The sequence below is a fragment of the Trichosurus vulpecula genome, chromosome 8 (assembly GCF_011100635.1).
Source record: "Trichosurus vulpecula isolate mTriVul1 chromosome 8, mTriVul1.pri, whole genome shotgun sequence".
Taxonomy (NCBI): Eukaryota; Metazoa; Chordata; class Mammalia; order Diprotodontia; family Phalangeridae; genus Trichosurus; species Trichosurus vulpecula.
In genome coordinates, this window is record NC_050580.1 from 179,574,666 (window position 1) to 179,589,443 (window position 14,778).

Sequence of the window (14,778 nt, forward strand, 5' to 3'; positions counted from 1 at the left end):
CCCCATGGGACCCGCGCAGGGCGAAGGGGAGTAGGGCAAAGAGAAGACTGGAACGAGGGTTTCAAACTATGTCTCCCACACTCAACCACCCCCACCAACCTGTCCAACCCAAGATGGCCTCCAAGAAGCAAGTCACTAAATCTTTCACTCCAGAGCTCCCCCAAAAGTCAGGGATAAAAAAGATGCTGAGGACTTCAAACCCCTGGGGACCAGAAGATCGTGACGACAGTGCCACCTCATTTTGTTTTTAGTCAGGCACTGCCTCGGCCGCCTACGGACTCCTCGGCTTCCTAGGACCCCACCTTCCCTTCCCTCCAGAGACTTCCTGGATGGCGCTCACACTACCCTGCTAGATGAGTGTGGGTCCCGGCTATGCCATTGGTTGTTGCAGAGGAAAGTGGGCGGGACTTAGGGAGATTGGACTACCAGCAAGTTAGGTTGAGGCAGGGGCTGACCATGCTCCGCCAGAAGGCGCCTTGTTCTCTTAACGGGGTGAATTGAAACCCGCCCCGTAAAGGAGGCAACAGGACCCTTCCAGGTAGGCTTCCCACTTCCATCCCCGCGCCCCTCGGCTCTTCTAGGTGGATCCCAGGGGCTTCCCGAAATCTAAAGTTAATCATCTAATTTCAATACATAAACTCCACTCCCCTTCTCCTCTTTCCCCTCCTCCTTCTCCCCTCCCCCGTTAATAATGGGGGATCAGGTGCTACTGGGGGATGCTCCGGACTGAACCATTCTCCTTTGTGAGAGGCGTAGGGAGGGAAGCGGCATCTATGCAGGAAGGAGCGAGGTTAAGCTGGGGGGGCGGGGAGCGCTGCACATTGCAGTTATTGCACACTGCCTTGTATCGTTTGTGTCCTTGCATTACTGGGCGTGGTGTAGACTTGTAGGAGGTCCTTCCTTCTGTCTTGTTCCCTTCTCTCCCTGAGAAAAAACTCCCAGTTCAGTTGGTCTCTCGTACTGGAGTCTGAGGTGGGAGGTTGGGTTATTATAAAAAGGTAGGTGGGGGGGGGAGGTAGTGTGTTGCGGGGTGGGGGGAGACAGAGTTCTATATTCTGGTCTAATTGTGAGTCTTTAGTAGAAGAAGAGGGAGGTGGGCTGCATGTGTTTGGAGGGGGTGGTAGAATGACTGGGGACTTAAGCTTTGCGCTTGCATTGACAGGTCTGCGGGGCTCACGGATTTGTTTTCTGTTGCATTATGTAAACTCTCTCTAGGAGAAAGACCCCGCCTCCCACCACACACTGAATTCAATTTCTTTATTTACCTGTCTCTAGTGTCGCAGGAAATATCCCTGCCCATTGCAGCAGCTGTGGAAATGCAGCAGCTGTAGGTTTTTAAAGGGGCAGCCACACGAGTGGATGAGCTATTGAAAGGTGAGGCATGGGCTCGATTTCTTGGGTGGTAACTAAGCAGAGTGAGCGAAGAAGTCATAGAATTAGACCCTAGAACTTAACGTCCTCCTTAAGACCGATGCGGACAATAGGTACTGAATTGAGAACCCTCAAAGCACTTTTGGGCAGCTACATTAAAGGTTCCATTACTTACCAATCGTACTAGTGTCTGTAAACCATTCAGACCTTTTGTTTTCCTGAGCCTGTCATCTGTGACAGGAATGACTATGAATTATCAGCATTAGCTAATTGAGGACCTACTGAGGATATGACAAAAATCTAAGATGCTAGACGTTAGGTTTGTGGTTTTAGTATCTTCTAGTCAATGTTAATGGTTCACCATACTAATTTTCTGTAAGGGCTACTGAATACATAGCAGGAAAAAAATATATTTTTTTTAAAGAAAAAAAAAAAACAAATCATGGTCACTGCCAGTGGTTCAAAATGTGGGAAGCTCCTTATTCTGAATATTTTAGAGTCATCCAGTCCCATAAGGGGAAAGGAGTTATGATAGGAAAAGAAACTGTTACCATTTGATAGGCCCTTCTGTGTTTCAAGACTGGAATGCCAGAGAGCCTGCAAGGCAGGATGAAGGACATTGGTGAAGTGATATATATGTCTCTGTGTGGTTGGGGGTGGGGAGAGTTTAAGACTGGAATAGCAAAGGAATGGTAGGTCAGGATAGAAGGGATCTGATGGAGCTGTATGTGGGAAGTTTGCATGGTTCACTTCTGCTCTATATTTAGTTCTAGCTAGTGCATTTGGCCTTTTGATTCTGCCAGTGCTCAAATTGACAAAGTTCATTTAGATACTAAAGGAAATGAAATGAGTTTGCTGAGCCGATTGTGAATCACTAGCAAACAGTCCTAGTGTTTCTTTCTCTGCAGCACTGCGGGATGATGAGGTGGAGGTTTGTTGGCAGTGTGGTATCCATCACTGCAGACTGTTGGTTGGGATAGGGATAATGGAACGTTATTGTGCAAGAAGAGTAGTTATACTGATAGTTGGCCTAGGAGACTGCAAAGGATTGAGGGGGTAGTATACTTCAGAGCACCTACGTTAGAGAATTGTTATGAGGATCAAATGAAATAATATATGTAAAGCGCTTTTGGAGTAAACTTTAAAGCCCCATATAAATGCTAGTTATCTTCATCAAAGGACACTGTCTTGTTTGTCTGTTTTGGGATGGGGGTATTCTTCTAACCCAAGTGTACCGTTCAAGAGATAGAAGAATGAGAACTGTATTCCCATGGAACTAGCAGAAGCCTATAAAGTGCTATGAGAGTATTGTTTATATTCTCCAGGATGAGTTATTTTCTCCTAAGCTGACATTAAAAAGCCCAAAGTTGGGGTATGTGAAGAAGGGTTGATGACAATCACTGTTTACATCACTGGCATCTGCTTAAGCAAACTTGAACCTCATAGAATTGATTCTGGAGATCTCCTGGATTTCTTGAACCTACATGGAAGGGTCTACCTTGCTGAGACTGACCTGGAACAATTGCTCTAGGATTTGGAGGGAGGGATATTTGACCTATTCTGAGACTGTTATGTTTTCCATGCATAGATTAATCTCTCTTACTGGGATAATTACGCAGTTCAAATAGTTATTTCAGTTACAGGGTTTTGTTTTAGGATTGTATCTTACTCAGTTTAATTCCACTTCTTTCTGTAGCCTTTTTTCCATTAGTTGATGAGTTTATTCTCTGTATACCCTATTGGTAGCCATTTGACTATAGGGTACACATACCCGTTTCTTTCAATTGCTTTTCTCTGATTTTAATTCACTTTCTTTTTTATTATAATTCACTGACTTTCCTTTAATTTTTCTGTGTCTTTCTGGTATTCAATGCCTACAACTGAAGTAGAATCCAAAAGACTATGAAGGCCTTCCCAGGACTGTATAAAGAGCCCTGTCCTCAGTTGAGATGTCTTTGGTACATGGTACCTAAGAGACACCGTGTTTTTGCATGATGCTCTCTGTGTTGTGATTTATCATTCTCTAAAACTTTATTTTGCAACTAACTGTATTCTGAATTTTTAAAAAGTGTTTTCTTGCTGCCCTTTTCTTTTTTAACGTGATTGACTTACCCCCCTTTTCCCCATAGAACTTCTCATAACAAATTAATACGATTAAACAAAACAAATCAACACATTGGCTATGTTAGCAAATGTATGTCTCATTCAATACTTATAGTTCACTACTTCTCTGCTTCAAGTCAGGAGACATGCTTCAACATCAGTCCTTTAGAGTGACAAATGGACACTACATTGATCAGAGTTCTGAAGTCTTTCAGTGCTATTTTCCTTCTAAATTCTTCATACTCTTAAACTTCTTTTTCTGCCTTAACTTTCTTTAGCTTCATTATTTATTTAATCTCCTTTCCATGTCTCAAAATTTTTAATTTCCTCTTTTGTCTTTTTAACAAATGTAATTATCCTTTTCATTGCCAATTTAATGAGCTCTTCATCTTGATTGTTAAGATATTTTAAAATTCAAACCAAAGCTTCATGTTGACACCACCACTTGACTGAAACTTCTCTTTCCAAGGTTGTCAATGATTTCTTAAATTACTTAATCCTAGGGCCTTTTCTAAGTCTTTATCCTTCTTGACCTCTCTGGGATTTCTCAGAAAATAGCATTTTCTTAGGATGTAGAGAAGTTCAGATCCCCACAAACACTCCAGTAAAGCTCTAAAAATACGCCAGAAGAAACAATGATAAAGAAAACCAAAGAGAAACACTTTGTATAAGATCCTCCATCTAGTTTGGGGCTCCACAAAAAGACTGCCAGAATCTTGAGCGTAGACAGGCTAGGTTAGGTGGAAGGCAAAGTACAGAAGCAGCTTGGGCCCAGGCAGCCTGAGCCCCAGCCACAAAAGGAGGGAGCAGTGCCCAGGAACCCCCTGCTTTATCCAGTATTTAAGCAGCTCATGCCCAAGTTGCCACAGGATAGAAGACCAACCCAGTGCCCAAGCAGCCCATTCCTGGAGCCATAGCAGGAGAAAGGGCCAAGGCAGCCCCTGAGAAGCAACAGCATCTGGTTGAGGCCCCTTGAAGTAATAACAAGGGGCAGAGCCAACTCTGGTTTCAGGTTTGTGTAAGAAAAAGGAGACAGAGGAAGAACCAACTCATAAACTAAACTGTGCCCCTAGGAGACTGAAACAAAACATGGGAATTCCTACAGAAGAGTGGGAGTTAATCTTTCCCACCACTTCTTAGCACAAAACAGGGCCTGCCCACACCATCTTAAGAGTGTGGGAGGGAGTAGAGTCTGACCCAAGAGCAGATCCCTTCTTGACATCTCTGCAACTTTTGAGGATTGCTTCCTTCTGGATACTTTCTCCTCCCTAGGTTTTTATGACATTACTTTTTCTTGGCTCTCCTCCAGCCTGGAAGACTTTGTCAGTTGTCTTTGCTGGATCATTAGCCATGACCCATCTCCTAACTCTTGGTCCCTCTTTTCTACTCACTCCCTGTTGATCATCTTATTCAGATTCAATTATAATCAATGTGGATTACATATCTAGCCCTTATATTTCCAGAGTTCCAGTTATTTTTAAATTCATAAAATAAAATACATAAGACTACAAAGAAAACTACTTATGTTGAAATAGTTATAAAAACATTTTTCAAAAACAAGTTCATGGATCCCAGGTTAAGATCCCCTGCTCTAAATCCATTCTTCCTCCAAACTTCCTGCTTCTTGTTGAGTGCACCAGCATCCTTCTAGTTTCCCAAGTTCCCAACCTCAGAGCAATCCTTGACTCTCCCTTCTCTCTAACCCCGACTAAGAACATCTACTGGGGCCGTGGAAAAATAGATAGGCCTGGAATCAGTAAGACCTGAATTCAGATCCATCCTCAGACACTTACTAGCTGTGTGACCCTGGGCAAGTCACTTAACTCTGCTTGCCTCAGTTTCCTCGACTGTAAAATGGGGATAAAAATAGCATCTACCTCACAGGATTGTTGCAAAGATCTAATGAGATATTTTAAAAGGACTTAGCATGGTGCCTACACATAGTAGGAACTATATAAATGCTTATACCTCCCCCCCCCACACACACACATACACATTTATTCAATTGCCAAATCATATGATTCTTCTCTAAAATATACCTTGAAGCTGTCCCTTTCTCTCCACTTAGAGAGCCACCATCCTAGTTTAGGTCCTCATCACATAAGTGGTCTTCTTGCTTACAGTCTCTTCTTACCACTTAGCTGCCAAAATAATCTTCCTAAAACACAGTTCCAACTATATCACTCAACCCTGCACAAGAATCTTAGCTCCTTGTTGCCTGTAGAACAAAATGCGAATTCCTTTGCTTGTCAAAGTCCTCACTATCTGGCCTGCCATTCCAGACATATTTCACATTATTTCCCTTTATGTACTCTAATAAATGAATGGAAAAAAGCATTTATTAAATATTTTGTGCCAAGCACTGTACTAAACATTGGAGATATAAATACAAAAGTGAGAGACAGTCCCTGCCCTCAAGGAGCTTATATTCTAATAGGACAGAGACAACATGAATGGGGAATGGTGGCCAGTGCAGAATTTTGTAATTTAGAAAGGATATCTAGCGATATAGTTAAGGTTCCAAAACTGGAAGGAATGGGGATCAGAGGGTACATGCCCAACTGGCAAGAATATGGCTGGGTAGTCAAGTGACTCATGACCAGATAAAGTAGGCCATGAGAGGCACTTGGCAATCAAGACATTGGGTCCTAAGGCCTCAGTTCCAACCAAATTGGACCACTCACTGTCCCTGAACTTGGCATTCTATCTCTGCCTCAGAGGCTTCGTACCAGCTGATACCTCTAACTCCACCGCCCACCCCACCCCCAAGCCTGGAAGGCCTTCCTTCACTTGTGCCTCTTGGAATCCTTGGGTTTTTCTCAAGGTTCAGCTCAGAGACTGCCTTCCTTGGGAAGTCTTTGCTGATCTCCCCAGTTATTTGCGTTCTTTTTCTCTCCTCAAAATGTCTTACATTTCAATAGAATGTATACTCCTTGAAGCAGGGGCCAGTTTTCATTTTTATCTTTTATCCCAGTACCTTCAACATCTTGAGGGCCTAATGCATGTTTGTTGAATTCATCTAGTTCTCTCTAAGTCATCTTAATTCTTATTTTCAGATGGCTTTTTAAGCCAAAACATTTGCACTCCCAAATTAGAAATCTAGCAAATGGCAATAACTTTCAGCTCAGCATTCATAGGTGTTTAACCTCTTGTGGAGCAGTGAGACTGTCTTTCTTAAGGAAGGAAGAATGGGAAGCTAGACAGTTTTCCTGCCCCTTATGAGTCATGTTTTCAAAACTGATGTTTCATTTCTTCCTGACCTCTCTGCATTCTTAAACACTGTTTATCACCTCTTCCTCCTGGATACTTTCTCTTTGGGTTTTTGTGGACACTGCTTTCTCTTGGTTCTCCTACCTGTCTGACCCTTCTCAGTCTTCTTTGCTGGATCTTCATTTTGGTTGTGATGAAGATTCACATCCATTAACTATGAGTGTACCCCATGGCTCTGTCCAGAGCCCTCTTCTCTATATATATTCTGACATGGTCTTATCATTAATTCTGTTGTGTAAATGATTCCCAGACCTGTATGTCCAGCCTAAGTCTCTCTCCCGAATGGCAGTTCCTCCTTGCCAACTGTTTTTGGACATTTCAAACTGGATGTCAAACATAGCCATCTCAAACTCAGCGTGTTCAAAACAGAACTCATTAATTCTCTTCTGACCCTCCAACCAACCCCTCTTCCCAGCTACTCTACTACTATCTTACCAGTTGCTCAGGTCGATAAACTTGATGTCATCCTCAAGTCCTCATTCTCAGTCATCCCATACATCTAATCAGTTACCAGATGTTGTCATTTCTCTCTTTACATCCCTAGTTTTCATTTCTTTTGGTCCCCTCACACAGCAATCATCCTATTTCAGGCTCTATCAGCTCTCCCCTGGACTACTGCACTAGCCTTCTAATTGGTCTCGATGCCTGAGGTCTTTCCCCACTTCAGTCTATCCTCCACTCAGGTGCCACAACAATTTCCTTAAAGCAAAGGTCTGATCATGTCACTGCCTTACTCCATAAACTTTAGTATCTCTCTTTTGCCTCCACATTCAATTAAAAGGGCCTTTGGTTGGCATTTAAATCTCTTCATAAGCTTTCCAGTGTCTTTAACTTTGCTCTCCTCTAGACACTCTGCAATCTACTTGCTGTCTCCCCTGCCCCTCCCCCCAGAATGCTCTCCCTCCTCACCTCTGCCTCTTAACAATCCCCAACTTCCTTTAAGACTGTTTATAGACCATTTTCTGCCTTTCTTGGTTTCTGAACTGCTATAGGGTTCCCTACTACAAGGCAGCTAGGACCATTGGACCTAGACCTGGAGACAGGAAGATCCAAGTTCAAATCTGGCCTCAGACATTTAGTACCTCTATGAGCTAGGCAAGTCACTTAGCCTCTGCCTCAGTTTTCTCATCTGTAAAATGGGGTTAATAATAGCCACTATCTCTCAGGGTTGTCATAAGGATAAAATGAGATATTTATAAACTGCTTTGCAAGCCATATAGAGATATATAAAATGCTAACTATTTTATAGCTCTTATTAAATTCTCTGTATTTGTTATGTTTCCTTTTATCTACATATTGTCTTTCCCATTAGAATGTGAGTTACTAGGGGCAGCTAGGTGGTGCAGTGAGTAGAGCACCAGCCCTGGAGTCGGGAGGACCTGAGTTCAAATTCGGCCTGACACTTGACACACTTACTAGCTGTGTGACCTTGGGCAAGTCACTTAGCCCTAATTGCCCTGCCTTCCCCCCTCCAAAAATTAAAAAAAAAAAAAAAGAATGTGATGGTACAGTCATCATATGTACACTTATTTTAAAAAAAAAAAGGAATGTGAGTTACCTGAGAGCAGGGACTGTGTTTTTGCCTTTCTCTGTACCTCCAATACTTAGCAAAGGGTTTAATAAATGCTTATTGATTGTTTGAATTTTCAAAATCAAAATTAACCATATTCAAGTATAAGGACAAAGACTCTAATGACTTTTGAAAATTAACTGGACCATCCATAGTACTACTTCCTTTCTCTATTATGGATAAAGAAAAGTTGCCTAAATTTAAAATTCCTTAGTGTGAAAGGTCTTCATGAGTTGCTGTAGATGAAAACATTCATTTCCTGGAGGCCAACATTCTGGAAATGAGAATATCTGAACTTAACTAGACTGACCTTCTTTTCTTAAATAAAATACTTAGGTATTAAATTTATTAGGTGAAAGGATGTAATATCACTCTTCTTCTTCTTCCCTTGAAACTATAACACACTAAATATAGAAGTTCTAATCCTTTTGGTAAGAAGAATATCTAACAGACAGTGCTCCAAAATTTACAAAGCATTTTATATTCATTATCTCATCAAAGCATCAAAACTTCCTGTGAGATAAATACTACTGGTACTACGGAACTTAGTCTCACAGAGGTTAAATGACCTGCCTGTGGTCACTTGACTACTGTGTGTCATAAGCAGGATTTGAAACTATGTTTTCTTGATCCCAAACCTATCATTCTATCCACTTCAATGGATACTTCTCTCAGTATACCTTCCCTATCTTCCTCTTATCATTTCTTCACTTCCAGGGTCTTATTCTCCTAGGATTATATCAGAATAATTTTCTGGGAAGGACATGTTAACTGCAGCATTTTTACATCGTGTGCCCTGCCCCCCTCCCCGCCCAAGATTAAATGTTTAAATACTGTAAAAATCTTTTAGAATCTCTCACAAATTCTAAGAAACACAGAATTTCAGAATTGGAAGAGACTTCAAAGGCCCATCTTTTCCAACCTATTGCTGACCAAAAATGTCTTCTACAATATTCAACCTTCACTTGAACATCTTTAATGAAGACAAACTCACTCCCTCCTGGCCCAGCCTTTTCCATTGTTTCTATTTGTTAAGAAGTTTTTCCTTACAACAAAGTCTTTTTCTCATTACACATAAGCTTCCTCGTTTTTCCCATGTCTAACACATTTGCTGCTGTTTTCATTCCTTTGTGACACTGACAGCAGAAAAATATTTTTCCAAGAATTAAGGATATAATAATTTGCCTTTGGCTGACTTCACAGCAATAATAACTATTTAGGTACTAATTTTTGCTATTCAGATGAATATTTCTATTCTGGAGCAATGGAATTTGGGACCCAAAAGTACACCCTGGAGAAGAATATAGCTAAAATTGTAAAAGTATAGCTAAATTGTGAGTGGATAAGAGTGCAGGAATTTCTGAAAATCTACCAGGTAAAATGTACTGATAGCCACTTATTAATCATCTCATAGGTCTTCAGTATTCCGTGAGGTAGCACATCATACTTTCTTGCATAAAGCTTCCCAAATCGTCCTCTTTCATCTCTTATCTTCTATTCACCAAACATTTAAATGATGGGGGACCAGGAGACAACTGAGGCAGAAAAATCTGATCATGTAAATAGCCAAGTGACATCTAGTCTAATCAGATAAGAAATTATATTTGCCAATACAGGCACTGTAAAATTAACTGAAGACCTGTGAAATAGATGGATTCACAAGGTCATGTGAATCACATCAATGCCACCATTATATTAATATGAGTAGGTCACATTTATATAGTACTCTAAGGTTTGCTAAGTGCTTTTGTCACAAATATAAGTAGTGCAAATATTTATCTCCTTTTTGTAAATGAGGAAACTGAAGCCTAGAAATTTAAAGCATCTTTCAACTAAATCCCACAGCTAAGTCAGAGCTGGTGTTTGAACCCACGTATCTCTTGACTTCCATGTCCATGGACATGTTCCATGTCCACTCTTGCTACAACACCAAGACATGTGCCTGACCTGTGCTAGACACTGGTGTTTATTGGAGTTCCCTGAGACTGCTTAATACCTATCCTGCTGTTCTACACCTCGAGCCCCACCCCACTTTTCTCCACTAGAATCTCCTTTATCATTGACTTCAATAAATGTTACTAGTGAAAATTCTGTGGAATCTTTTTCCCATTATAGCAGTCCTCATTCAAAATAAAAGATCTGTCAGAAGAATTTTGTACTGGCCTCTAGTAGAATATGGATGAAAAACTATACCTATATGTTATCTTTGGTCATGTTAGCACCCAGATTTTTTCCCCCGTTACATAGAGCTTGGTTTTTTAAAGTATAGAATATATTCGACACATTAGTTCCAAAGCTAACTATTGGTACCATCTCTTCTTTACACTTTTAAAAATTCTTCATTTACTTGTTTTCTTTTTTTTTTTTTTTTGCACAACTGTGATTTTGTCCCAATTCTCTCTCCACCAAAAATAATTTTTTTAAAAAACTTCTCCCTTGTAACCAGTAAACATATTCAAGCTAAACAATTACTCACATCATCCAAAAATTTATCTCCTTCTTCACCCTTTAGTCACATATCTGTCAAGAAGTGGAAAGTATGATTTATCATTGAGTACCCAGAATGTTTGTAGAAAGAGCACTAGAATGTAGGAGTTAGGTGGTTTGGCTCATTCAGCTTTACCATTGACTAGCTGTGGAACCTTTAGCAAGTCAACTTACTCTTTGCCTCATTTTCCCCAGATGTTAGGAAAAGGATAAGTTTCTTTGACCTTACTTGGTCAGGATAGGAATTAAAGTGTAATACCATGCAAAATATATCAACTCCCATAGAAGGGAAAGAAACACTTGGTAATCAACTCACACAATTTTTATTAGCCACACACTTTCTAGGACTGCTTTTTTGCTACTTACTCCTTTATAGCATTAGGATTCATCGTAATTCACCTTTGAATATAAATGTCTTCAAATGTTACAGAGAAAAGAGCCTGTCATCCTCAGACCAGGGAAGGTAAGTCAAAGTTACTATTTTTGATCATTGACTGTCCAGATAGATATTAGCCTAGCCAAATTCTATTCTGTGAGCTGCATCAGTTAAATTATTGTTATCGTTGTTGTTGGCAAGTTTAATCTCTCTGGAACTCAGTTTCCTATAAATTTAGAGGTTTGGGCTAGATCTTCCAGTTCTGAAATTATTTGATTTGTGCAATTGTAGGATCAGATCACTAGGCTTAGATTGTTCTGTTTGATCAGTATTCATAGTATAAACCTCTTGGAGCAAGAATTCTTAACCCAGGATCTGTGAAGTTGATTTTTTTTTTTTTACTATTTTGACAACTGTATATAATTGATTTCTTTTGTGATACTATGTGTTCTATTTTTATGCATTTAAAAGCTTTCTGAGAAGGGATCCATGACAGAAGAATTTAAGAACTTCTTCCCCAGAGTGATTTTTAGCCTCGAGGCAGCTTGGTGGCACAGTGGATAGACTGCTGGACCTGGAGTCAGGAAGACAGGTCAAATTCAGACTCAGACATTTACTAGCTGTGTGACCCTGGGCAAGTCACTTGACTTCTGTCTCAGTTTCCTCATCTATAAAATGGGGACAGTAATGGCATCTTCCTCCATGGGTTGTTGTGAGGATCAAATGAGATAATAACTGTAATGCACTGAGTACAGTGCCTGGCACATGATGAGCGCTATATGACTGTTACCTGTTATCATTGATAAAGGGCTTGGCACAGTGCCTGGCACATAGTGAGTGCTGTATAACTGTTACCTGTTATCATTGATAAAGGGCTTGGCACAGTGCCTGGCACATAGTGAGCGCTATATGATGATTACCTGTTATCATTGATAAAGGGCTTGGCACAGTGCCTGGCACATAGTGAGCGCTATATAACTGTTACCTGTTGTCATTGGTAAAGGGCTTAGTACAGTGCCTGGCACATAGTGAGCACTATATGACGATTACCTGTTATCACTGATAAAGGGCTTGGCACAGTGCCTGGCACATAGTGAGCGCTATATAACTGTTACCTGTTATTAATAAAGGGCTTGGCACAGTGCCTGACACATAGTAAGTGCTATATAACTGTTACCTGTTATCACTGATAAAGGGCTTGGCACACTGCCTGGCACATAGTGAGCGCTATATAACTGTTACCTGTTATCATTGATAAAGGGCTTAGCACAGTGCCTGGCACATAGTGAGTGCTATATGACGATTACCTGTTATCATTGATAAAGGGCTTGGCACAGTGCCTGGCACATAGTGAGTGCTATATGACGATTACCTGTTATCATTAATAATGGGCTTAGCACAGTGCCTGGCACATAGTGAGCACTATATGACTGTTACCTGTTATCATTAATAAAGTGCTTGGCACAATAGGTAGCTATATAAATGCTTATTTCTTCTTCACTGAGGGCTTTGGAACTGGTAAATAATAATAAATATATAGGTATGTCGGCATATAGGTATGATATAATATGACCCAATTGAAACTAAAAATTAATTTACAAAGAGAACTTGGCAGTAGATTTGAGTAGGGCCTTGGAATTAAGAGAATGACCCAATCAAAGATTCCTAGTTGACTGCCCACTTTCACAAACTATTTTTAGGTCTGAGAGTTTCTGTAGCCACTCAGGGCTAGAGGGATTCAAATCTTGACCATCAGTTAAGCAAGCATATAGTAGGTTCCTGCTATGTGTCTAGTATTACTAAGACTTTTGGAGAATACAAGTTTACATAATAGAATCTCTGCCCTCCAGGAGCATACATTTTAGTTTGGGAGATAAGACTATACACATGAAACAATTAGAGAATTATATAAGATGGTGTATACATATGACAAAATACTAAATTAAATATTCAAGTGTTCAAAAGCATAGAACAGATAGACATCTTAGGATCATGAGCCAATGGGCTGGAGTTATAGAGGAAAGTTTTGAGCTGGATCTTGAAAAATTAGATTCCTTTTTGATTATCTATGGACTCAGATCAGTCCTTCAAGACTTTACAGGAAAAGATCCCAATATAGGCTTTTCTTCTACCCATTTGACCTATTATTCCTTTGGCTTCCCAGCCTAATCTGTGCCTTGCTCTTATGTCAGAAGGAGTTGTTCAAGGCTTATGGAGGTAACTTCCAAACTTCTCTCACCAAGATTCTAAATTGAGACTACAGCTTAAAAGAGAAATGAAATAGGGAGTATTTACTTTTTAAATAATTAAATTTTTGAAGTACACTTATAACAATGACTACTACAATGAATAAACAACCCTTTAACCTTTAGGCTGTGTATTTGACCTACTTTCATATCTTTGACCATCTCCCCTTCTCTTTGGAACCAGAAGCAAAGATGATGAATCTGCCTCAAGAGAGCTGATGATCAATTGGTGCTTCTTTGAGATTTTATTGTTGGTAGGAGGAGGCAAAATTGTCTCAATAATAGTCCAGTGACAAAGCAGGAAGAAAGTCTAATCCTAGAACTTGCCTCTGTACACACACACATGTGCGCGCACGTGAACATATCCTCCCATTTTCTGCCCATAGTAGAACAGGAGGTTGAGGTGCTTACATAATTCCATATTCTTCTCTGTTAGTGCCTTGGTTCTACTAATTGGGGTCATGATCTGGGGTTGGGAAGTAGAGCCTTAGGGACTTAGGGAACAGGTTTAGGCTTGCTTTGGAGACAGTATCATATACTTGTCTAAGGATATTGTGTTCTGAATGTTTGCATAAGTTACAGTATAGAATTATTATCAAAATAAGAACTTCTCTAGTTTACATTATAATGCTTTTGGTTAGAGGAAGTATGTGTAACAACAATGTAGCTAGCAGCTGCTGTGGAGGGTGTAAGACCTAACAAGGCTAGCAACAAGAGCACACAGAAGGGCTGCTAGCACACGTTCTTTGATCACTTTTCTAAGGAAAGCAGTGTTAAGGGGTTTACAATCGCACTTTCATCAAACATACATATATCATTCACTTAGTTCAGGAGAAAAAGACAGCATGCTGAACCTCAGAGCAAATACAAACAGAAATTACAAACAGGGACAATATAAACAGAGCAAATAACACAATTCAACAGACAAGCTGTCTTTGATCAAGACATCACATACACAGTTAGCAGAAAGAGAAGCACCAACATCTGGGGGCTCCAACAGCTACACAGAGTCTCCACATCAACACTCTTCCAGTGAGTGAGAACCCCAAACAAAATGCTAACCTCTGAGTTTATATATCCTTCTTAAAGGGGTCCAAAGGTTTCACAACTAATCAGCAAAAGGGTGTGGGCCTGGGGCTTTGCACCTAGTAAGACTTAATCAAAGGTACTTGATTACTTTAGCATTCTAAAAGAGAAAACAGTAAAAAAGTCCCACCTTAATTAATCTTACAGCATGGCAGAGTGAATGGGGTGCCATCCATGCAGTAAGACCCAAGACCAAATTCTACCTCTGACTATAAAGGGATTGCAAGTCATTTAACTGCTCAGCACCCTAGGGAACTCTTTATAAAACT

General features: G+C 40.4%; 1 protein-coding gene across 1 annotated transcript in view; it reads left to right on the forward strand.

The window, feature by feature from the left end:
* The first annotated feature begins 457 nt into the window (after positions 1 to 457).
* The window catches only part of CHD8 (chromodomain helicase DNA binding protein 8), a 63,478-nt gene continuing 49,157 nt past the window's right edge, over positions 458 to 14,778 (forward strand). The window contains exon 1 of the mRNA XM_036734624.1: positions 458 to 538. The gene's annotated coding sequence lies outside the window, so the exon portion shown is untranslated. The remainder of the gene's footprint in view (positions 539 to 14,778) is intronic.